Source organism: Rattus norvegicus, chromosome 1 (genome assembly GCF_036323735.1).
Source record: "Rattus norvegicus strain BN/NHsdMcwi chromosome 1, GRCr8, whole genome shotgun sequence".
NCBI lineage: Eukaryota > Metazoa > Chordata > Mammalia > Rodentia > Muridae > Rattus > Rattus norvegicus.
In genome coordinates, this window is record NC_086019.1 from 28957514 (window position 1) to 28981740 (window position 24227).

The 24227-nt window shown below is 41.2% G+C and overlaps 1 long non-coding RNA gene across 2 annotated transcripts in view; it reads right to left on the reverse strand.

Annotated features, from left to right (window-relative positions):
- Nucleotides 1-23470, reverse strand: part of LOC134482587 (uncharacterized) — a 44688-nt gene extending 21218 nt beyond the window's left edge. Inside the window, exons 1-2 of one of the 2 annotated variants that reach the window (XR_010058895.1) lie at nt 23307-23470; nt 21686-22160 (exon numbers count right to left, since the gene is read on the reverse strand). This is a non-coding gene — a long non-coding RNA (uncharacterized LOC134482587). The other variant, XR_010058896.1, reaches the window with a different exon arrangement.
- Between the last annotated feature and the right edge of the window lie 757 nt (nt 23471-24227).

Here is a 24227-nt window from a genome sequence, read left to right on the forward strand (position 1 = left end):
TACTTATTCAATATAGTTCTTGAAGTTCTAGCCAGAACAATCAGACAACAAAAGGAGATCAAGGGGATACAGATCGGAAAAGAAGAAGTCAAAATATCACTATTTGCAGATGATATGATAGTATAGTTAAGTGATCCCAAAAGTTCCACCAGAGAACTACTACACCTGATAAACACCTTCAGCAAAGTGGCTGGGTATAAAATTAACTCAAATAAATCACTAGCCTTCCTCTACACAAAAGAGAAACAAGCCGAGAAAGAAATTAGGGAAACGACACCCTTCATAATAGACCCAAATAATATAAAGTACCTCGGTGTGAGTTTAACCAAGCAAGTAAAAGATTTGTACAATAAGAACTTCAAGACTCTGAAGAAAGAAATTGAAGAAGTCCTCAGAAGATGGAAAGATCTCCCATGCTCATGGATTGGCAGGATTAATATAGTAAAAATGGCCATTTCACCAAAAGCGATCTACAGATTCAATGCAATCCCCATCAAAATGAGAATCCAATTCTTCATAGAGTTAGACAGAAAAATTTGTAAATTCATCTGGAATAAGAAAAAACCCAGGATAGCTAAAACTATCCTCAACAATAAAAAAACTTCAGGGGAAATCACTATCCCTGAACTCAAGCAGTATTACAGAGCAATAGTGATAAAAACTGCATGGTATTGGTACAGAAACAGACAGATAGACTAGTGGAATAGAATTGAAGACCCAGAAATGAACCCACACACCTATGGTCACTTGATTTTTGACAAAGGAGCCAAAACCATCCAATGGAAAAAAGATAGCCTTTTCAGCAAATGGTGCTGGTACAACTGGAGGTCAGCATGTAGAATACAGATCAATCCATTCTTATCACCCTGTACAAAGGTTAAGTCCAAGTGGATCAAGGACCTGCACATCAAACCAGATACACTCAAACTAATAGAAGAAAACAGTGGGGAAGAATCTCAAACACCATGAGCACGGGAGAAAATTTCCTGAACAAAACACCAATGGCTTATGCTCTAAGATCAAGAATGAACAAATGGAATCTCATTAAACTATAAAGCTTCTGTAAGGCAAAGGACACTGTTCTTAGGACAAAATGGCAACCAACAGATTGGAAAAGATCTTTACCAATCCTTCAACTGACAGAGTATTTATATCCAAAATATACAAAGAACTCAAGAAGTTAGACCGCAGGGAGACAAATAACATTATTAAAAACGGGGTTCAGAGCTAAACAAAGAATTCACAGCTGAGGAATGCTGAATGACTGAGAAACACCTAAAGAAATGTTCAACATCTTTAAGTCATAAGGGAAATGCAAATCAAAACAACCCTGAGATTTCACCTCACACCAGTGAGAATGGCTAAGATCAAAAACTCAGGTGACAGCAGATGCTGGCGAGGATGTGGAGAAAGAGGAACACTCCTCCATTGTTGGTGGGATTGCAAACTGGCACAACCATTCTGGAAATCAGTCTGGAGGTTCCTCAGAAAATTGGACATTGAACTGCCTGAGGATCCAGCTATACCTCTCTTGGGCATATACCCAAAAGATGCTCCAACATATAACAAAGATACATGTTCCACTATGTTCAAAGCAGCTTTATTTATAATATCCAGAAGCTGGAAAGAAGTTAGATGCCCTTCAACAGAGGAATGGATACAGAAAATGTGGTACATCTACACAATGGAATACTACTCAGCTATCAAAAACAATGACTTTATGGAATTCGTCGATGGAACTGGAAAATATCATCCTGAGTAAGGTAACCCAGTCACAGAAAAACACACATGGTATGCACTCATTGATAAGTGGATATTAGCCCAAATGCTTGAATTACCCTAGGTGCATAGAACACATGAAACTCAAGAAGGATGACCAAAATGAGAATGCTTCACTCCTTCTTGAAAAGGGGAACAAGAATACCCTTGGGAGGAAATAGGGAGGCAAAGTTTAGAACAGAGACAGAAGGAACACCCATTCAGAGCCTGCCCCATATGTGGCCCATACATATACAGCCACCAAACTAGATAAGATGGATGAAGCAAAGAAGTGCAGGCTGATAGGAACCCGATGTGTAGAGACACAGCCAAAATATGGCAAATACATAGGCGAATGCCAGCAGCAAACCACTGAACCAAGAACGGGATCCCAGTTGAAGGAATCAGAGAAAGGACTGAAGGAGCTTGAAGGGGCTTGATGCCCCATATGAACAACAAGGCCAACCAACCAGAGCTTCCAGGGCCTAAGCCATTACCCAAAGTCTATACATGGACTGATCCTGGGCTCCAACTGCATAGGTAGCAATGAATAGCCTAGTAAGAGCACCAGTGGAAGGGGAAGCCCTTGGACCTGCCAAGACTGAACCCCCAGTGAACGTGATTGTTGGGTGGGAGGGCGGTAATGTGGGGAGGATGTGGAGGGGAACACCCATAAAGAAGGGGAGGGGGAGGGGCTAGGGGAATGTTGGCCTGGAAACCGGGAAAGTGAACAACAATTGAAATGTAAGTAAGAAATACCCAATTTAATAAAGATGGAAAAAGAAAAAAGTTTCACAGAAGAATACAGAAAGTCAAATTCTATCAAGTACAGAATACATGAATGTTTATGAACTGCTCTGCTATAGATGGCATATTTGTATCATGTCCCATCCCTCCAAGACTCAGGAACCACCCAGGAGACAGGAAATGTTGCAAGAGTTAGGGGTCAGTAAGGATTAGAGAACCAGATCAGAGAATCAGATCACACCCGTCTATGATCAGAACATCATATGGGTGTGATGGGAAAACTGGACTAATGAACTCATAGCAACTGTACTTTTCTGCACAAGACCTACACAGACCAAGCTAGTCAATGCCCGGCATGGAGAGAGAAAGAGCTCATGAGTCCCTACCCCTGCTGAGGAGCCTTTGAGAGCTAAGGTTTCTTGGTCCACCACACTCTTCCGGATGGCCCTACACCAATGAATATATTAGCATCACAGATTAGAATCACTGGGTTAGAAGATAAAAAGAGCACATGGAAGTGGGGAGGGGTTGGCCCGATCAGGGAGGAGTGGCAGTGAGCATGACCAAAATACACTGTATTCATGTAAGAAATTCTCAGAGCTATAATATAACTATCATATTAAATAAATAAGAGGTAAACTAAAGCGCCAACATCAGAGAGAGATCACTGAATTTAGTTTTCAGATGGAGAATTGGAACATGAAGATCGCATCTCAACTGAAGTGTTCTCCATATTGTGATAGCTGGTGTCTCTGCCTTTAGCACATTTCAGAATTGCCTAGAAACTGTAGAACAAACACCCATTTCTGGGACCCCTTCCTGCAGTCAATGACTTAGAAGGTCTTGAATAGAGCCAGGGATTTTTATGCTTGATGACTTTATTGTTTACCACCAAAATATGAGAGTCTGCCTTCCATCCCAGCTAAGCACTAACTATCCACGTGATCTTAGCCTGCCTTCCTGTCTTCCACTTGCTTGTGTTGAATGATGGTCTTATGTGCTTCTCAACTATTTGATAAAAGCATGGGTTAGCATCTGGTTGATAAGAGCATTTCTTCTTTTATTTTGAGCCAGATCTTTCAGTGGACCGTGACCTGATAATTTCTTCCCTTGCCTCCCTTCCCTTTCTTTCTTTATTATTTCTTTCAGCATTTGAATTTTTAAAAAACACTGTTACTTCTTTGTAATGTATATCTGTAGATATGCACATGTGTTTTGTGCAGCTCAGAATTGAATCCACAAAAGGTGTTCACTATATTAGAGCTGTATCCCTACACTCATTATATGTATTTTCTTGTCTTCATATGTCCCAAAGCACATGATAGCTAGTCCTGAATATGATAGGTGTTAAAAAGTATTTGTACTGAGTTGAAATAGTGAATTTTAAATTATAATGTGTTACCAAAAGTTTACCAGAAAAATAGTATCTTTTAGATCAAAATAATCACAATTATTCTTCATATGTGGATCTTAATCTTGTTCAGTTTCCTACAACATAATCCCATAGAGGGAGGGACTTAACTGACCTAAATTTATTCTTCACAGCTCTAGAATCTGAGAATTTCAAATCAAAGTATTGGCACACCTTGCATCTGTTTTGCAAAAGACTGTCTTCTTACTGTGCCCTCTCATCACAGAGAGCAGAACTGCAGAATCCAGTTCCTTGATCTCCATCTCCCCCACCTCTCCCAAGTTTTCTATATCCAGCCATGGCTCATATTGAACTCAAAATCCTCTTGCCTCTGTCTCCTGAGCACTGACATTATAGTCCTGTACCACCAAGTACAGCTTGTATCTCCTCCTCCTCCTCCTCCTCCTCCTCCTCCTCCTCCTCCTCCTCCTCCTCCTCTTCCTCCTCCTCCTCCTCATTCTATGTTTTTTGAGACAGAGTTTTTTTGTGTAGCTCTGGCTGTCCTGGAACTCACTCTGTAGACCACGTCAGACTCAAACTCATAGAGATACACCTGCTTCTGCCTTCAAGTGCTGGGATTAAGGCATGTGCCACAACTGCTCGGCTTGCCTCTTTTCTCATAGGGATAAATTTAAAGAGACATTTAATATTCAGAAATGAGACTTAGAATTTCAACAGATTTAGAGAACAAATATTACTGTCTTGCTCCATCTTCATGAAAATTGACTATAATGCCAGAGCCATCCCATACTAGGATTTTTGGAAGCAAACTTTCTGACTCTGTGTTTAAGGGACACATTGTTCTGGCAGTCCTGAATAGCTAGGACCCAGAGCTTATAAGGAGGCAAGCTATACCCTAGAAGAAGCAAGAAACTAATCGTCTTGGCAACAAAACAAAGAGAACAAAAGCACACAAACATAACCTCACATCCAAATATGAATATAACAGGAAGCAATAATCACTATTCCTCAATATCTCTCAACATCAATGGCCTCAACTCCCCAATAAAAAGACATAGATTAACAAACTGGATATGCAACGAGGACCCTGCATTCTGTTGCCTACAGGAAACACACCTCAGAGACAAAGACAGACACTACCTCAGAGTGAAAGGCTGGAAAACAACTTTCCAAGCAAATGGTCAGAAGAAACAAGCTGGAGTAGCCATTCTAATATCAAATAAGATCAATTTTCAACTAAAAGTCATCAAAAAAGATAAGGAAGGACACTTCATATTCATCAAAGGAAAAATCCACCAAGATGAACTCTCAATCCTAAGTATCTATGCCCCAAATACAAGGGCACCTACATACGTAAAAGAAACCTTACTAAAGCTCAAAACACAATTGCACCTCACACAATAATAGTAGGAGACTTCAACACCCCACTTTCATCAATGGACAGATCATGGAAACAGAAATTAAACAGAGACGTAGACAGACTAAGAGAAGTCATGAGCCAAATGGACTTAACAGATATTTATAGAACATTCTACCCTAAAGCAAAAGGATATACCTTCTTCTCAGCTCCTTATGGTACTTTCTCCAAAATTGACCATATAATTGGTCAAAAAACGGGCCTCAACAGGTACAGAAAGATAGAAATAATCCCATGCATGCTATCGGACCACCACGGCCTAAAACTGGTCTTCAATAACAATAAGGGAAGAATGCCCACATATACGTGGAAAATGAACAATGCTCTACTCAATGATAACCTGGTCAAGGAAGAAATAAAGAAAGAAATTAAAGACTTCTTAGAATTTAATGAAAATGAAGGTACAACATACCCAAACTTATGGGACACAATGCAAGCTGTGCTAAGAGGAAAACTCATAGTGCTGAGTGCCTGCAGAAAGAAACAGGAAAGAGCATATGTTAGCAGCTTGACAGCACACCTAAAATCTCTAGAACAAAAAGAAGCAAACACACCCAGGAGGAGTAGAAGGCAGGAAATAATCAAACGGAGAGCTGAAATCAACCAAGTAGAAACAAAAAGGACCATAGAAAGAATCAACAGAACCAAAAGTTGGTTCTTTGAGAAAATCAACAAGATAGATAAACCCTTAGCCAGACTAATGAGAGGACACAGAGAGTGTACCCAAATTAACAAAATCAGAAATGAAAAGGGAGACATAACTACAGATTCAGAGGAAATTCAAAAAATCATCAGATCTTACTATAAAAGCCTATATTCAACAAAACTTGAAAATCTGCAGGAAATGAACAATTTCCTAGACAGATACCAGGTACCGAAGTTAAATCAGGAACAGATAAACCAGTTAAACAACCCCATAACTCCTAAGGAAATAGAAGCAGTCATTAAAGGTCTCCCAACCAAAAAGAGCCCAGGTCCAGACGGGTTTAGTGCAGAATTCTATCAGACCTTCGTAGAAGACCTCATACCAATACTATCCAAACTATTCCACAAAATTGAAACAGATGGAGCACTACCGAATTCCTTCTATGAAGCCACAATTACTCTTATACCTAAACCACACAAAGACCCAACAAAGAAAGAGAACTGCAGACCAATTTCCCTTATGAATATCGATGCAAAAATACTCAATAAAATTCTTGGAAACCGAATCCAAGAGTACATCAAAACAATCATCCACCATGATCAAGTGGGCTTCATCCCAGGCATGCAGGGATGGTTTAATATACGGAAAACCATCAACGTGATCCATTATATAAACAAACTGAAAGAACAAAACCACATGATCATTTCATTAGATGCTGAGAAAGCATTTGACAAAATTCAACACCCCTTCAGGATAAAAGTCCTGGAAAGAATAGGAATTCAAGGCCCATACCTAAACATAGTAAAAGCCATATACAGCAAACCAGTTGCTAATATTAAACTAAATGGAGAGAAGCTTGAAGCAATCCCACTAAAATCAGGAACCAGACAAGGCTGCCCACTCTCTCCCTACTTATTCAATATAGTTCTTGAAGTTCTAGCCAGAGCAATCAGACAACAAAAGGAGGTCAAGGGGATACAGATTGGAAAAGAAGAAGTCAAAATATCACTATTTGCAGATGATATGATAGTATATTTAAGTGATCCCAAAAGTTCCACCAGAGAACTACTAAAGCTGATAAACAACTTCAGCAAAGTGGCTGGGTATAAAATTAACTCAAATAAATCAGTAGCCTTCCTCTACACAAAAGAGAAACAAGCCGAGAAAGAAATTAGGGAAACGACACCCTTCATAATAGTCCCAAATAATATAAAGTACCTTGGTGTGACTTTAACCAAGCAAGTAAAAGATCTGTACAATAAGAACTTCAAGACTCTGAAGAAAGAAATGGAAGAAGTCCTCAGAAGATGGAAAGATTTCCCATGCTCATGGATTGGCAGGATTAATATAGAAAAAATGGCCATTTCACCAAAAGCGATCTACAGATTCAATGCAATCCCCATCAAAATACCAATCCAATTCTTAAAGAGTTAGACAGAACAATTTGCAAATTCATCTGGAATAACAAAAAACCCAGGATAGCTAAAACTATCCTCAACAATAAAAGGACTTCAGGGGGAATCACTCTCCCTGAACTCAAGCAGTATTACAGAGCAATAGTGATAAAAACTGCATGGTATTGGTACAGAGACAGACAGATAGACCAATGGAACAGAATTGAAGACCCAGAAATGAACCCACACACCTATGGGCACTTGATTTTTGTCAAAGGAGCCAAAACCATCCAATGGAAAAAAGATAGCATTTTCAGAAAATGGTGCTGGTTCAACTGGAGGTCAACATGTAGAAGAATGCAGATCGATCCATGCTTATCACCCTGTACAAAGCTTAAGTCCAAGTAGATCAAGGACCTCCACATCAAACCAGATACACTCAAACTAATAGAAGAAAAAGTGGGGAAGCATCTGGAACACATGGGCACTGGAGAAAATTTCCTGAACAAAACACCAATGGCTTATGCTCTAAGATCAAGAATCGACAAATGGGATCTCATAAAACTGCAAAGCTTCTGTAAGGCAAAGGACACTGTGGTTAGGACAAATCGGCAACCAACAGATTGGGAAAAGATCTTTACCAATCCTACAACAGATAGAGGCCTTATATCCAAAATATACAAAGAACTCAAGAAGTTAGACCGCAGGGAGCAAATAGCCCTATTAAAAAATGGGGTTCAGAGCTAAACAAAGAATTCACAGCTGAGGAATGCCGAATGACTGAGAAACACCTAAAGAAATGTTCAACATCTTTAGTCATAAGGGAAATGCAAATCAAAACAACCCTGAGATTTCACCTCACACCAGTGAGAATGGCTAAGATCAAAAACTCAGGTGACAGCAGATGCTGGCGAGGATGTGGAGAAAGAGGAACACTCCTCCATTGTTGGTGGGATTGCAGACTGGCACAACCATTCTGGAAATCAGTCTGGAGGTTCCTCAGAAAATTGGACATTGAACTGCCTGAGGATCCATCTATACCACTCTTAGGTATATACCCAAAAGATGCCCCAACATATAAAAAAGACATGTGCTCCACTATGTTCATCGCAGCCTTATTTATAATAGCCCGAAGCTGGAAAGAACCCAGATGCCCTTCAACAGAGGAATGGATACAGAAAATGTGGTACATCTACACAATGCAATATTACTCAGCTATCAAAAACAACGGCTTTATGAAATTCGTAGACAAATGGTTGGAACTGGAAAATATCATCCCGAGTGAGGTAACCCAATCACAGAAAAACACACATGGTATGCACTCATTGATAAGTGGCTATTAGCCCAAATGCTTGAATTACCCTAGGTGCACAGAACACATGAAACTCAAGACGGATGATCAAAATGTGAATGCTTCACTCCTTCTTTAAAAGGGGAACAAGAATACCCTTGGGAGGAAATAGGGAAGCAAAGTTTAGAACAGAGGCAGAAGGAACACCCATTCAGAGCCTGCCCCACATGTGGCCCATACATATACAGCCACCAAACTAGATAAGATGGATGAAGCAAAGAAGTGCAGGCTGACAGGAGCCGGATGTAGATCGCTCCTGAGAGACACAGCCAGAATACAGCAAATACAGAGGCGAATGCCAGCAGCAAACCACTGAACTGAGAATAGGACCCCCGTTGAAGGAATCAGAGAAAGAACTGGAAGAGCTTGAAGGGGCTCGAGACCCCATATGTACAACAATGCCAAGCAACCAGAGCTTCCAGGGACTAAGCCACTACCTAAAGACTAAACATGGACTGACCCTGGACTCTGACCTCATAGGTAGCAATAAATATCCTAGTAAGAGCACCAGTGGAAGGGGAAGCCTTAGGTCCTGCTAAGACTGAACCCCCAGTGAACTAGATTGTTGGGGTGAGGGCGGCAAGGGGGGGAGGATGGGGAGGGGAACGCCCATAAAGAAGGGGAGTGTGGAGGGGGTTGTTTGCCCGGAAACCCCGAAGGGAATAACACTCGAAATGTATATAAGAAATACTCATTAATTAAAAAAAAAAAAAAAGAAAGGTAGTTTTCTGCAAGCAGAGGCATGCTGCAAGGTCCCGGTCCTCTGAAAGGACCTTGACTTTGAGACCAGTAAAATGTGGTTCTTTTCCTCTCTCTTGCCTCAGGAGAATGGATCACTGGGCATGCATTTTTTGTTAGTTTCATTTTGAGTTACTGAACTCTGAAGACTAACTTTATCTTGATATTTTTCTCTTTTGTTCTTTGTTTTTGAGATAGGATCTTGCTTTGTAGCTCAGGCTGGCTTGGGACTTAGCTGTTCTTCTACTCCCCTAGTTCTGGGATTATGTGCACCCTCCCCCATCCTTAGCAATCATACCCTTTTTAACTGCCGGGAAAGTGCCTTTTTGAATTGTTAGTTAACAAATGAAATCCTTTTAGTGGGAAAACTGTGACTTGCTCTTGTTCATTCCCAAACAGGCACATGAATCACCGAGTCATGACACAAAACCACTTTGGAAATAATTACTCACCTACTTTCCCAGTAACTGAACATTTATATGATAGGAATAGAACGTGCAGTTCTCGCTTGGCGTCTGCGAAAGTGGGGAGGATTAATTCCAGTACCCTCCTCCTTAGGTGCCAAACTCCACTAATGCTCAAGTCTCATAAGAAATGGCATAACATCTGCACATAATCTGCACACATCTCTGTTTGCACACTAAATAATTCTTAAGTGACTTAAGATACCCAATCCATAATTGCCGCATGAACAGGTGCTGGACTCTAGGGCCTGTCAGCAAAGACAGAAAAACAAAACACACTCTGCAAAATCACAACTGTTTGTTCCATAGAATATTTTTGATCTGTTGAAGTCTGTGGATGAGCTATGAACATAGTGGAGCATGTGTCTTTGTTATATGTTGGGGCATCTTTTGGGTATATGCCCAAGAGAGGTACAGTTGAGTCCTCAGGTAGTTCAATGTCCAATTTTCTGAGGAACCTCCAGACTGATTTTCAGAATGGTTGTACCAGTCTGCAATCCCACCAACAATGGAGGAGTGTTCCTCTTTCTCCACATCCTCGCCAGCATCTGCTGTCACCTGAGTTTTTGATCTTAGCCATTCTCACTGGTGCGAGGTGAATCTCAGGGTTGTTTTGATTTGTATTTCCCTTATGACTAAAGATGTTGAACATTTCTTTAGGTGTTTATCAGCCATTCGGCATTCCTCAGCTGTGAATTGTTTGTTTAGCTCTGAACTCCATTTTTTTTTCTTTTTCCCTTTTTTCGGAGCTGGGGACCGAACCCAGGGCCTTGTGCTTGCTAGGCAAGCGCTCTACCACTTAGCTAAATCCCCATCCCCTGAACCCCATTTTTTAATAGGGTTATTTGTCTCCCAGCAGTCTAACTTCTTGAGTTCTTTGTATATTTTGGATATAAGGCCTCTATCTGTTGTAGGATTGGTAAAGATCTTTTCCCAATCTGTTGGTTGCCGTTTTGTCCTAACCACAGTGTCCTTTGCCTTACAGAAGCTTTGCAGTTTTATGAGATCCCATTTGTTGATTCTTGATCTTAGAGCATAAGCCATTGGTGTTTTGTTCAGGAAATTTTCTCCAGTGCCCATGTGTTCCAGATGCTTCCCCACTTTTTCTTCTATTAGTTTGAGGGTATCTGGTTTGATATGGAGGTCCTTGATCCACTTGGACTTAAGCTTTGTACAGGGTGATAAGCATGGATCGATCTGCATTCTTCTACATGTTGACCTCCAGTTGAACCAGCACTATTTGCTGAAAATGCTATCTTTTTTCCATTGGATGGTTTTGGACCCTTTGTCAAAAATCAAGTGCCCATAGGAGTGTGGGTTCATTTCTGGGTCTTCAATTCTATTCCATTGGTCTATCTGTCTGTCTCTGTACCAATACCATGCAGTTTTTATCACTATTGCTCTGTAATACTGCTTGAGTTCAGGGATAGTGATTCCCCCAGAAGTTCTTTTATTGTTGAGTCCTTTTATAGTTTTAGCTATCCTGGGTTTTTTGTTATTCCAGATGAATTTGCAAATTGTTCTGCCTAAATCTTTGAAGAATTGGATTGGTATTTTGGTGGGGATTGCATTGAGTTTGTAGATTGCTTTTGGTAAAATGGCCATTTTTACTATATTAATCCTGCCAATCCATGAGCATGGGAGATCTTTCCATCTTCAGAGGTCTTCAATTTCTTTTTCAGAGGCTTGAAGTTCTTACTGTACAGATCTTTTACTTGCTTGGTTAAAGTCACACCAAGGTATTTTATATTATTTGGGACTATTATGAAGTGTGTCGTTTCCCTAATTTCTTTCTCGGCTTGTTTCTCTTTTGTGTAGAGGAAGGCTACTGACTTATTTGAGTTAATTTTATACCCAGCCACTTTGCTGAAGTTGTTTATCAGCTTTAGTAGTTCTCTGGTGGAACTTTTGGGATCACTTAAATATACTATCATATCATCTGCAAATAGTGATATTTTGACTTCTTCTTTTCCAATCTTTATCCCTTTGATTTCCTTTTGTTGTCTGATTGCTCTGGCTAGAACTTCAAGAACTATATTGAATAAGTAGGGAGAGAGTGGGCAGCCTTGTCTGGTTCCTGATTTTAGTGGGATTTCTTCAAGTTTCTCTCCATTTAGTTTAATGTTAGCGACTCGTTTGCTGTATATGGCTTTTACTATGTTTAGGTATGGGCCTTGAATTCCTATTCTTTCCAGGACTTTTATCCTGAATGGGTGTTGAATTTTGTCAAATGCTTTCTCAGCATCTAATGAAATGATCATGTGGTTTTGTTCTTTCAGTTTGTTTATATAATGGATCACATTGATGGTTTTCCGTATATTAAACCATCCCTGCATGCCTGGGATGAAGCCTACTTGATCATGGTGGATGATTGTTTTGATGTGCTCTTGGATTCGGTTTGCCAGAATTTTATTGAGTAATTTTGCGTCGATATTCATAAGGGAAATTGGTCTGCAGTTCTCTTTCTTTGTTGGGTCTTTGTGTGGTTTAGGTATAAGAGTAATTGTGGCTTCATAGAAGGAATTCGGTAGTGCTCCATCTGTTTCAATTTTGTGGAATAGTTTGGATAATATTGGTATGAGGTCTTCTATGAAGGTCTGATAGAATTCTGCACTAAACCCGTCTGGACCTGGGCTCTTTTTGGTTGGGAGACCTTTAATGACTGCTTCTATTTCCTTAGGAGTTATGGGGTTGTTTAACTGGTTTATCTGTTCCTGATTTAACTTCGGTACCTGGTATCTGTCTAGGAAATTGTTCATTTCCTGCAGATTTTCAAGTTTTGTTGAATATAGGCTTTTATAGTAAGATCTGATGATTTTTTGAATTTCCTCTGAATCTGTAGTTATGTCTCCCTTTTCATTTCTGATTTTGTTAATTTGGATACACTCTCTGTGTCCTCTCGTTAGTCTGGCTAAGGGTTTATCTATCTTGTTGATTTTCTCAAAGAACCAACTTTTGGTTCTGTTGATTCTTTCTACGGTCCTTTTTGTTTCTACTTGGTTGATTTCAGCTCTGAGTTTGATTATTTCCTGCCTTCTACTCCTCCTGGGTGTATTTGCTTCTTTTTGTTCTAGAGCTTTTAGGTGTGCTGTCAAGCTGCTGAAATATGCTCTCTCCTGCTTCTTTCTGCAGGCACTCAGAGCTATGAGTTTTCCTCTTAGCACAGCTTTCATTGTGTCCCATAAGTTTGGGTATGTTGTACCTTCATTTTCATTAAATTCTAAGAAGTCTTTAATTTCTTTCTTTATTTCTTCCTTGACCGGGTTATCATTGAGTAAAGCATTGTTCAATTTCCATGTATATATCGGCGTTCTTCCCTTATTGTTATTGAACAGTTTTAGCTCATGGTGGTCTGATAGCACGCATGGGATTATTTCTATCTTTCTGTATCTGTTTTGGCCAGTTTTATTACCAATTATATGGTCAATTTTGGAGAAAGTACCATGAGGTGCTGAGAAGAATGTATATCCTTTTGCCTTAGGGTAGAATGTTCTATAAATATCTGTTAAGTCCATTTGGTTCATGACTTCTCTTAGTCTATGTCTCTGCTTAATTTCTGTTTCCATGACCTGTCCATTGATGAGAGTGGGCTGTTGAAATATCCTACTATTATTGTGTCATGTGCAATGTGTGTTTTGAGCTTTAGTAAGGTTTCTTTTATGTATGTAGGTAACCTTGTATTTGGAGCATAGATATTTAGGATTGAGAGTTCATCTTGGTGGATTTTTCCTTTGATGAATATGAAGTGCCCTTCCTTATCTTTTTTGATGACTTTTAGTTGAAAATTGATTTTATTCGATATTAGAATGGCTACTCCAGCTTGCATCTTCAGACCATTTGCTTGGAAAGTTGTTTTCCAGCCTTTCACTCTGAGGTAGTGTCTTTGTCTCTGAGGTGTGTTTCCTATAGGCAGCAGAATGCAGGGTCTTCATTGCGTATCCAGTTTGTTAATCTATGTCTTTTTATTGGGGAGTTGAGGCCATTGATGTTGAGAAATATTAAGGAATAGTGATTATTGCTTCCTGTTATATTCATATTTGGATGTGAGGTTATGTTTGTGTGCTTTTCTTCTCTTTGTTTTGTTGCCAAGACGATTAGTTTCTTGCTTTTTCTAGGGTGTAGCTTGCCTCCTTATGTTGGGCTTTACCGTTTATTATCCTTTGTAGTGCTGGATTTGTAGAAAGGTATTGTGTAAATTTGGTTTTGTCATGGAATATCTTGGTTTCTCCATCTATGTTAAGTGAGAGTTTTGCAGGATCTAGTAACCTGAGCTGGCATTTGTGTTCTCTTTGGGTCTGTATGACATCTGTCCAGGATCTTCTGCCTTTCATAGTCTCTGGCGAGAAGTCTGGTGTGATTCTGATAGGTCTGCCTTTATATGTTACTTGACCTTTTCCCCTTACTGCTTTTAATATTCTTTCTTATTTTGTGCATTTGGTGTTTTGACTATTATGTGTCGGGAGGTGTTTCTTTTCTGGTCCAATCTATTTGGAGTTCTGTAGGCTTCTTGTATGCCTATGGGTATCTCTTTTTTTAGGTTAGGGAAGTTTTCTTCTATGATTTTGTTGAAGATATTTACTGGTCCTTTGAGGTGGGAGTCTTCACTCTCTTCTATACCTATTATCCTTAGATTTGATCTTCTCATTGAGTCCTGGATTTCCTGTATGTTTTGGACCAGTAGCTTTTTCCGCTTTACATTTTCTTTGACTGTTGAGTCGTCGATGATTTCTATGGAATCTTCTGCTCCTGAGTTTCTCTCTTCTATCTCTTGTATTCTGTTGGTGATGCTTGTATCTACGGCTCCTTGTCTCTTCCTTTGGTTTTCTATATCCAGGGTTTTTTCCATGTGTTCTTTCTTGATTGCTTCTATTTCCATTTTTAATTCCTTCAATTGTTTGATTGTGTTTTCCTGGAATTCTTTCATGGATTTTTGTGATTCCTCTCTATAGGCTTCTACTTGTTTATGTTTTCCTGTGTTTCTCTAAGGGAGTTCTTCATGTCTTTCTTGAAGTCCTCCAGCATCATGATCAAATATGATTTTGAAACTAGATCTTGCTTTTCTGGTGTGTTTGGATATTCCGTGTTTGCTTTGGTGGGAGAATTGGGGTCCGATGATGCCATGTAGTCTTGGTTTCTGTTGCTTGGGTTCCTACGCTTGCCTCTTGCCATCAGATTATCTCTAGTGTTACCTTGTTCTGCTATTTCTGACAGTAGCTAGACTGTCCTATAAGCCTGTGTGTCAGGAGTGCTGTAGACCTGTTTTCTTTCAGCCAGTTATGGGGACAGAGTGTTCTGCTTTCAGGCGTGTAGTTTTTCCTATCTACAGGTCTTCAGCTGTTCCTGTGGGCCTGTGTCTTGAGTTCACCAGGCAGGTCGCTTGGAGCTGTAAGGTTTGTCTTACCTGTGGTCCCGAGGCTCACGTTTGCTCATAGGGTGTTGCTTATGAGCTCTCTGTGCTGGCAGCAACCAGGAAGATTTGCGCTGCCCTTTCCGGGAGCTTCTGTGCACCAGGGTTCCAGATGGTGTTTGCTGTTTTCCTCTGGAGTCAGAGATGCGGGCAGAGTGTAGTCTCTTGTGGTTTCCCAGGCGTGTCTGCCTCTCTGAAGGTTTAGCTCTCCCTCCCACGGGATTTTGGTGCAGAGAACTATTTATCTGGTCGGTCCCTTCAGGTTCCGGAGGTGTCTCAGACGCAGGGGATTTCCTGCTCCTGTGCCCTTATCCAAGGGAACCCAGAGGCCGTATACAGTTTCCTCTTGGGCCAGGGATGTGGGCAGGGGTGGGCAGTGTTGGTGTTCTCTTCCGCTCTGCAGTCTCAGGAGTGCCCACCTGTCTCGGACGTAAGCTCTCTCTCCCACGGGGTTTGGGAGCAGTGAGCTGGAGGCAGGGAGTGCGAGATTGGGACTCCCGCTGGGTAAGATGTCCATTTTTACTATGTTAATTCTGCTTATCCACGATCATGGGAGATCTTTCCATTTTCTGAGCTCTTCTTTGACTTCTTTCTTCAGAGACTTGAAGTTGTCATATAAATCTTTCTCTTGCTTTGTTAGTCACATGAAGATATGATATATTATTTGTGACTATTGTGAAGGGTGTCATCTTCCTAATTTCTTCCTCAGCCCCTTTATTCGTTTAGTAGAGAAAGGCTACTGATTTGTTTGAGTTAATTTTTTATCTAAACACTTTGCTAAAGTTCTTTATTAGATGAAGGAGCTCTCTGCGAGAATTTTTGGGGCCCCCTATTAGAAATGTGGCATCTGCAAATAGTGATATCTTGACTTTCTCCTTTCCAATTTTTATCCTTTTGACCTCCTTTTGTTGTCTGATTGCTCTGGCTAGAACTTCACGTACTATAGTGAATAGGTAGGAGAGAGTGGGCAGCCTTGTCCAGTCCCTGATTTTAGTGGGATTACTTCAAGTTTTTCTCCATTTAGTTTAATGTTGACTACTGGTTTGCTGTATGTTGCTTTTACTATGTTTAGGTATGGACCTTGATTTCCTGATCTTTCCAGGACTTTTAGCATGAAGGGTTGTACTTTGTCAAAGGCTTTTTCAGCATCCAATGTTTTTTTTTTTTTTTTTTTTTGGTTTGAGTTTGTTTATATAGTGGATTATATTGATGGATTTCTTTCTGTATATTGAACCATGCCTGTATCCCTGGGATGGAGCCTATTTGATAATGGTGAATGATCATTTTGTTATGTTCTTAGATTCCATTTGCAAGAATTTTATTGAGTATTTTAGCATCTATATTCATAAGGGAAATTGACCTGAAGTTCTCTTTCTTTGTTGGGTCTCTGTGTGGTTTAGGTATCAATGTAACTGTAGCTTCAGAGAACAAATTGGGTAGTGTTCCTCCTGGCTCTATTTTATGGAATAGTTTGAAGAATATTGATATTAGGTCTTCTGTTAAGGTCTGATAAAATTCTGCACTAAACCCATCTGGTCTTTGGCTTTTTTTGGTTGGGAGACTTTTAATGATTACTTCTATTTTTTTGGAGTTATGGGAATTGTTTAGATGGTATATCTGATTCTTATTTAACTTTGATACCTGGTATCTGTCTAGAATATCATCCATTTCATCTAGATTTTCCAGTTTTGTTGTGAATAGGCTTTTGTTTTAGGAGCTGATTATTTTTTGAATTTCCTTAGTTTTTGTTGTTTTGTCTCCCTTTTCATATCTTATTTTTTTTTTTCATTTGGATACCATCTCTTTGCCCTCTTGTTGGTCTGGCTATCTTGCTTGTTGATTTTCTCAAAGAACCAGCTCCAGTTTTGTTATTTTTTAGCACTCTTTATTTCTACTTATTTGATTTCAGGCCTGAGTTTGATTAATTCTTGAAGTCCATGCCTCTTGGCTGTATTTCCTCCTCTTCTTCTTCTTCTTCTTCTTCCTCCTCCTCCTCCTCTCCCTCCTCCTCTCCCTCCTCCTCTTCCTTCTCCTCCTCTTCTTCTTGAGCTTCCAGATGTGCTACTAAGCTGCTAGTGTATGCTCTCTCCAATTTCTTTTTGGTGGCACTCAGAGCTATGAGTTTTCCTCTCATCACTGCTTTCATTGCATCCTATAACTTTGAGTATGTTATACCTTCATTGTCATTAAATTCTAAAAAGTATTTTATTTCTTTCTTGTTTCTTCTCTGACCAAGTTATTGAGTAGAGAGTTGTTTAGCTTTCATGTGTATGTGGGATTTTTTGTTGTTACTGAAAGGAAGCCTTAGTCCATGGTGATCTGATATGATGCATGGAATTATTTCAATCTTCTTGTATTGGTTGAGACTTGGTTTCTGTCAGATTATATGGTCAATTTTGGAGAAAGTATTATGAGGTACTGAGAATGTATATTCTTTTGTTTTAGTGTGAAATGGTCTGTAGATGTCTGTTAAATCCATTTTGTTTATAACTTCTGTTAGTTTCACTGTGTCCTTTTAGTTTCTGTTTCCATGATCTCTCCTTTGGTGAGAGTAGAGTGTTGAAGTCTTCCACTATTGTTATATGAGGTTCAGTGTGTACTTTGAGCTTTAGTAATGCTTCTTATACAAATGTTGGTGCCCTTGCATTTGGAGCATAGATGTTGAGAATTAAGACTTCATCTTAGTAAATTTTTCCCTTGATGAGTATGAAGTATCCTTCCTCATTTTTATTTATCTTTATTAACTTGAGTATTTCTTATTTACGTTTTGATTGTTATTCCCCTTTCTAGTTTCTGGGCCAACATCCCCATAACCCCTCCCCCTCTCCTTCTATATGGGTGTTCCCCTCCCCATTTACCCCCCATTACTGCCCTCCCCCCAACAATCATGTTCACTGGGGGTTCAGTCTTGGAAGGACCAAGGGCTTCCCCTTCCACTGGTGCTCTTACTAGGCTATTCATTGCTACTTATGAGGTTGGAGCCCAGGGTCAGTCCATGTATAGTCTTTGGGTAGTGGCTTAGTCCCTGGAAGCTCTAGTTGCTTGGCATTGTTGTTCATAAGGGGTCTCAAGCCCCTTCAAGCTCTTTCAGTCCTTTCTCTGATTCCTTCAACGGGGGTCCTATTCTCAGTTCAGTGGTTTGCTGCTGGCATTTGCCTATGTATTTGCTGTATTCTGGCTGTGTCTCTCAGGAGAGATCTACATCCGGCTCCTGTCAGCCTGCACTTCTTTGCTTCATCCATCTTATCTAGTTTGGTGGCTGTATATGTATGGGCCACATGTGGGGCAGGCTCTGAATGGGTGTTCCTTCTGCCTCTGTTCTAAACTTTGCTTCCCTATTTCCTCCCAAGGGTATTCTTGTTCCCCTTTTAAAGAAGGAGTGAAGCATTCACATTTTGATCATCCGTCTTGAGTTTCATGTGTTCTGTGCACCTAGGGTAATTCAAGCATTTGGGCTAATAGCCACTTATCAATGAGTGCATACCATGTGTGTTTTTCTGTGATTGGGTTACCTCACTCAGGATGATATTTTCCAGTTCCAACCATTTGCCTATGAATTTCATAAAGTCATTGTTTTTGATAGCTGAGTAATATTCCCTTGTGTAGATGTACCACATTTTCTGTATCCATTCCTCTGTTGAAGGGCATCTAACTTCAGTCCAGTGGTAACACAAGACAAGACCTAAGACACACAGACAAAGACCACTCTGGAAATACAGATGGCTGGGAGGGTCACTGGCACCCAGAGGAATCTCCCAGGCGTCCCTGGGGTCCCTCCTCAGCTCTGGGGACGTCTCCCAGGGCAGCGCAGTCAGTGAATCCCTGGCACATCTACCACTCACACCTGCCATCTCTCCTGAGATGCAAGCCTCTGACTCTATCTGAGATGAGAGGGACTGCAAAACCAGAACTCGCGAGCAAATACAGACCCAAAGTTTAGCCGGCATAAAGCACAAAGACAGAGACAAAGACACAGATGCTATCTCACCTCCAAGTGGGTCTTCAGAGATGACGGTGATCGCCAATCCTGAACGAGCCACCAAATGAAAGACCCCTGGAGCAGGGAGACCCTCACTCAAGTCTCAGGATGACGTGACCCCCCGTGAACTCATGTAAGACCATCATTGCTGTAATTTACACGAGGTTTATTGATAGGAACCAGTGCACTGGGGTCAAGACTCATATCCCACGCAGGGGCCGTGGAGTTTGACCCCAAGTGGCTGGGAGAAGAGGTATTTAAAGGAAGAAACAACAACCCAAGGGGGAAGGAATGACGTCATTGGAAAATGTCGAGAATACCAGTGAAAAATCACAAGGAGGAGCTAGCTTCCTGTTTCTCAAGATTGTTTAACTTTATGTTCCGCCAGTTCCTGGGAGAAGCTTCCTGCTTCTCAAGATTGTTCTCTAAGATTTCAATCTAACTTTATGGTCAGCTAGTTCCTGGGAGAGAGTTGTCGAACCAGCCAATGTAATTACCCATTCTATGGTTCTAGGAGAAGCTTCCTGGAACATAAATTCCCAGGGCTTAATCGGTTCTTTTCTTCTACTCTGAACCTTTGTCTAGGGGGGAGGCAACCTTAAAACTTCTACCTTTCAGTTTCAGAGGAGAATAATTTCAGTATGTGCTGTAAAGACTGCTTTTGTGGTATTTTGGTGAAGAATGTGGCTGCTTTTTACCCTTGTCTGAAGATTCTGCCTGAGACTAAGGTGAAAAGACTCAGATTAATTGCATCGATAAAGGAAGTCTCAGACATGCCCATCATAGATTTTTTTCCTCTGGTTAAGTCTCATGAAGGGCATTTTAATGAAAAAAGGGAAGTGGAGAAAGGAAAAATACAAAATACATGGTTGAGTATCAAAGGGACACCCGGAAGTGAAATGGAACTGAACCCTGTGTTCAAGAATATTAAATTGAATTAAGGGTGTAATGGCCTTGAGGCAAGATCCCACCCAGCTAAGTTAGCTCCAGGCAACTTAGTACAAAGCTTAAACCCAGGAGACAAAGACAAACAGATGTCCGAGATCAAGTCCAGACTAGAACAGAGCAAGTTCTAGGTGAAGAAAATCCAGGTGTGGTGGTACACCAGGAGACTGTCCGCACCCGGGCCAGCACAGTACCGAGTAATGAGCATAGGCCTGAAAGATTTAAAAACAATACACAGACTCAGGCCATTGGTGTTAAGAGAGAATGCCAAAGCTTTACTGAGTTTCACAGAATATATACCCCAAGTTCACTGGGTGGAGAATTCCAGGAAGCACAGTGGAAAAACAGGCTTATGCTCTCAGGAACAACAACAACAACAACAACAACAACAACAAAAACAACAAAGGAACAAAAAACAGGAACTGATTTAACTAGTGTTACCGCCCAGTACAGAAATGTCAGGGTGTTCCTTTTTTTAAGAACAAAAGGCTTCCACATGCATCAGCAAGGCTCAGCAGGAGTCAAACACTGACAGGGCCTGGGAGGGTCCCACGGGAGAGGCATACAGATCTCTAAATTCAAGGTCAATCGACAGAGCAAGATCTTGGAGGTCAAGTTTAGGCAGTGAAGTAGTTAGAAAAGGGGAAGCTAGTGATAATGTAATAAAACAAGGGGGCTGTGTTCCAGCTCCTGCAAGCAGCAGAACTCAGCAGCTTTAGCCATGTGTCTCTGGCTTTATATTCAAGAGGAGAAGGAGACAATTGATGCTGGTTAGCTGGAGCTAAGAAAGAGACCATCATCACTGAGGTGAAATCTTCAGGGAAGTGTTTTCTGAGAGCACAAAGAAGCTGTGTTCCAGAGATAGTCAAGGTTGTATCTCATGCTACAGTTGTACTTGGTAATGTCTAAGAGTCATCTAGGTGGTACTGGTTTTGAAGGTATGAAGGCGTTATGAAGAACAGCTGAGGCTTCCCCATGGAAGGCCATTGGGGAAGGTACAGCCTCAGTTAACAATCCATGACTGAAGGGGTTATTCAAAGGAGTTCTCTATGAAGAGAACCTAGGAGAGGCTATTGGTGAAGCCTAGATGCAACGGAAGACCCCAGTGTATTGGAGATGCCAGTACCATGGGATGATCACCAAGAACAACAGCAACAGTGTACTGTGGATCTGAAGTTAAACTGTTACCGAGGGCAGAGCTGGAGAAGTGAAGCCAGCCCTTTGGTGGATCCCAGACATTGAAACAAACTGTAACATTGTAGCTGCCTTAGAGATCCAAAGATGTTAAAGATGCCAGAGCCATGGGCTATCTGCTGAGGAAAGCTGCTAACAAGGAGTGGAACCAGCTCAGGAGAAAGAAGTTTGTTGTAGTCAACAAAGATGAAAAAGGAGTTGAAGTGTAGGGAGCGGCGCGGCAAAACAAAGATGGCGCCGACAGCCAGCCCCGTCTGAATGTAAACAACTTACCGCACATGCGCAGGCTTGTCCCCTCGTCAGGGCAGCTGTATGATCTGGCGCCCTCCTGTGGTGAACAATAGTACTGCGCATGCACGGGTTTTGCACCTGGTGTCAGTTGGCCAGTAATATGCTAATGAGAGGGTGGTACCATGCTAGTGAGGTGATTAATTCTCCTCCAATCCCTGGAGGACAAGTAGTGGGATGATAGTGGGATGACAGTGGGGTGATAGTGGGGTGACCCGTGCCCCGCCAATCCCTGAAGGATTATTCGCATACTGTTGTGTATATAAGGTGAGTGCTTTTGCCGCTCAAGGTCCCCGTGTCAACAATGAAGGTGTCCTGCAGTAAAGGCTGTTGAGAAGAATCCAACCGTGTTGCGTCTTCCTTGCCAGCCGAGGTGGGTGCGACATTGAAGATCTGAAGACCACTTTGACATCAGACATGGAGATGGCAGAGGCTGAAGTTTGCCCAACTGGTTGCCTGTCTTAATTTGGGGATTACAGTTAAGTGATTAGATGGATCTTGGAAGAGACTTTGAATTTTGAACTTTTAACATTGTCGATACTGCTATAGACTGTGGGGACTTTGGTAGTTGAATTAAGTGTATTTTTTTTATTATTCTAAGTTTAGGTATGGCCTCCATAGATTCATGTGTTTAAACAAGCTTATGGAGGCCAAGGAGTGGAATGTGATGGCTTGCATATGCTTGGCCCAGGGAGTGGCACTATTAGAAGGTGTGGCCTTGTTGGAGGAAGTGTGTCACTGTGGGGGTGGGCTTGGAGACCCTCCTCCTAGCTGCCTGAGGATGCTCAGTATGTTCCTGGCTTCCTTAGGATGAAGATGTAGAACTCAGCTCCTCCTGCACCATGCATGCCTGGATGCTCCTAGGCTCCTTCCTTGATGATAATCAACTGAACCTCTGAACCTGTCCTTAAAACTTACAAACAAACAAACCAAAAACTCCCCCCCCCAAAACAATAAAAAAAACCCCTTCCATCCTTAATGATATTCATACCTAAGAATATTTATTCCTCTTTTGGATTTTTTTCATCTACATCTATGTACGTTACAGAGACCACATAAAAAATAAGTTTCTTTCCCCCCTTTTTAATTTACATTTTAAATGTTTCCCAGTTTCCCCTCCAGAAACTTGTAAAAGGTAGAAGTTTTAAGGTTGCCCCCCCACCCCAAAGGTTCAGAGTAGAAGGAAAAAACCAGTTAGGCCCTGGAATTGTATGTTCCAGGAAGCTTCTCCTAGGACTATAGATGGGTAATTACATCAGCCGGTTCGACAACTTTCTCCCAGGAACTAGCTGACCATAAAGTTAGATTGAAATCTTAGAGAACAATCTTGAGAAGCAGGAAGCTTCTCCCAGGAACTGGCAGAACATAAAGTTAAACAATCTTGAGAAACAGGAAGCTCCTCCTTGTGATTTTTCACTGGTATTGTCAACATTTTCCAATGACGCCCTCTCTACCCCCTTGGGTTGTGGTTTCTTCCTTTAAATAACTCTTCTCCCAACCACTTGGGGTCAAACTCCACTGCCCCTGCGTGGGATATGAGTTTTGACCCCAGTCCACTGGTTCCTATCAATAAACCTCGTGTAAATTACAGCAATGATGGTCTTACATGAGTTCTTGGGGGGTCGAGTCATCCTGAGACTTGAGTGAGGGTCTCCCTGCTCTGGGCATCTTTCACTTGCTACCCCATCCCCCCTCTGCTTTTATGAGCGTGCTCCCTCATCTACCCACTCATTCCCCTTCCCCCTCCCCAACCTGGCATTCGCCTACACTGGGGCATTGAGCTTTGACAGGAAAAAGGGTCTCTCCTCCCATTGTTACCCAATAAGGCCATCCTCTGTTACATATGTGGAGGAGCCATAGGTCCATCCCTGTGTATTCTTGGGATGGTGGTTTAGTCCCTGGGAGCTCTGGGGGTCTGCTTTGTTGACATTGTTGTTCTTATGGGGTTGCAAACCCCTTCAGTTACTTCAGTTTTTAATTCCTCCATTGAGGACCCTGCTCTCATTTCAATGGTTGCCTCTGTATTTGTCACACTCAGGCAGAGCCTCTCAGGAGACAGCTATATCAGGCTGCTGTCAGCATGCAACTCTTGGCATCCTCAATATTGTCTGAGTTTGTTATCTGTATATGGGATGGATCCTCCGGGTGGGGGAATTTCGGGATGGCCTTTCCTTCAGTCTCTACTCCACACTTTGTCTCCATATTTCTTCCTGTGAGTATTTTGTTCCTCCTTCTAAGAAGGACTGAAGCATCCATACTTTGGTCTTCATTCTTCTTGAGTTTCATATGGTCTGTGAATTGTATCTCGGGTATTCTGAGCTTTTGGGCTAATATCCACTTATCAATGAATACGTATCAGGTGTGTTCTTTTATGATAGGGTTACCTCACTCAGAATATTTTCTAGTTCCATTCATTTGCCTAAGAATTTAATAGCTGTAGATGTACCACATTTTCTATATCCATTCCTCTGTTGAAGGGCATCTGGGTTCTTTCCAGCTTCTGACTATTATAAATAAGGCTGTTGTT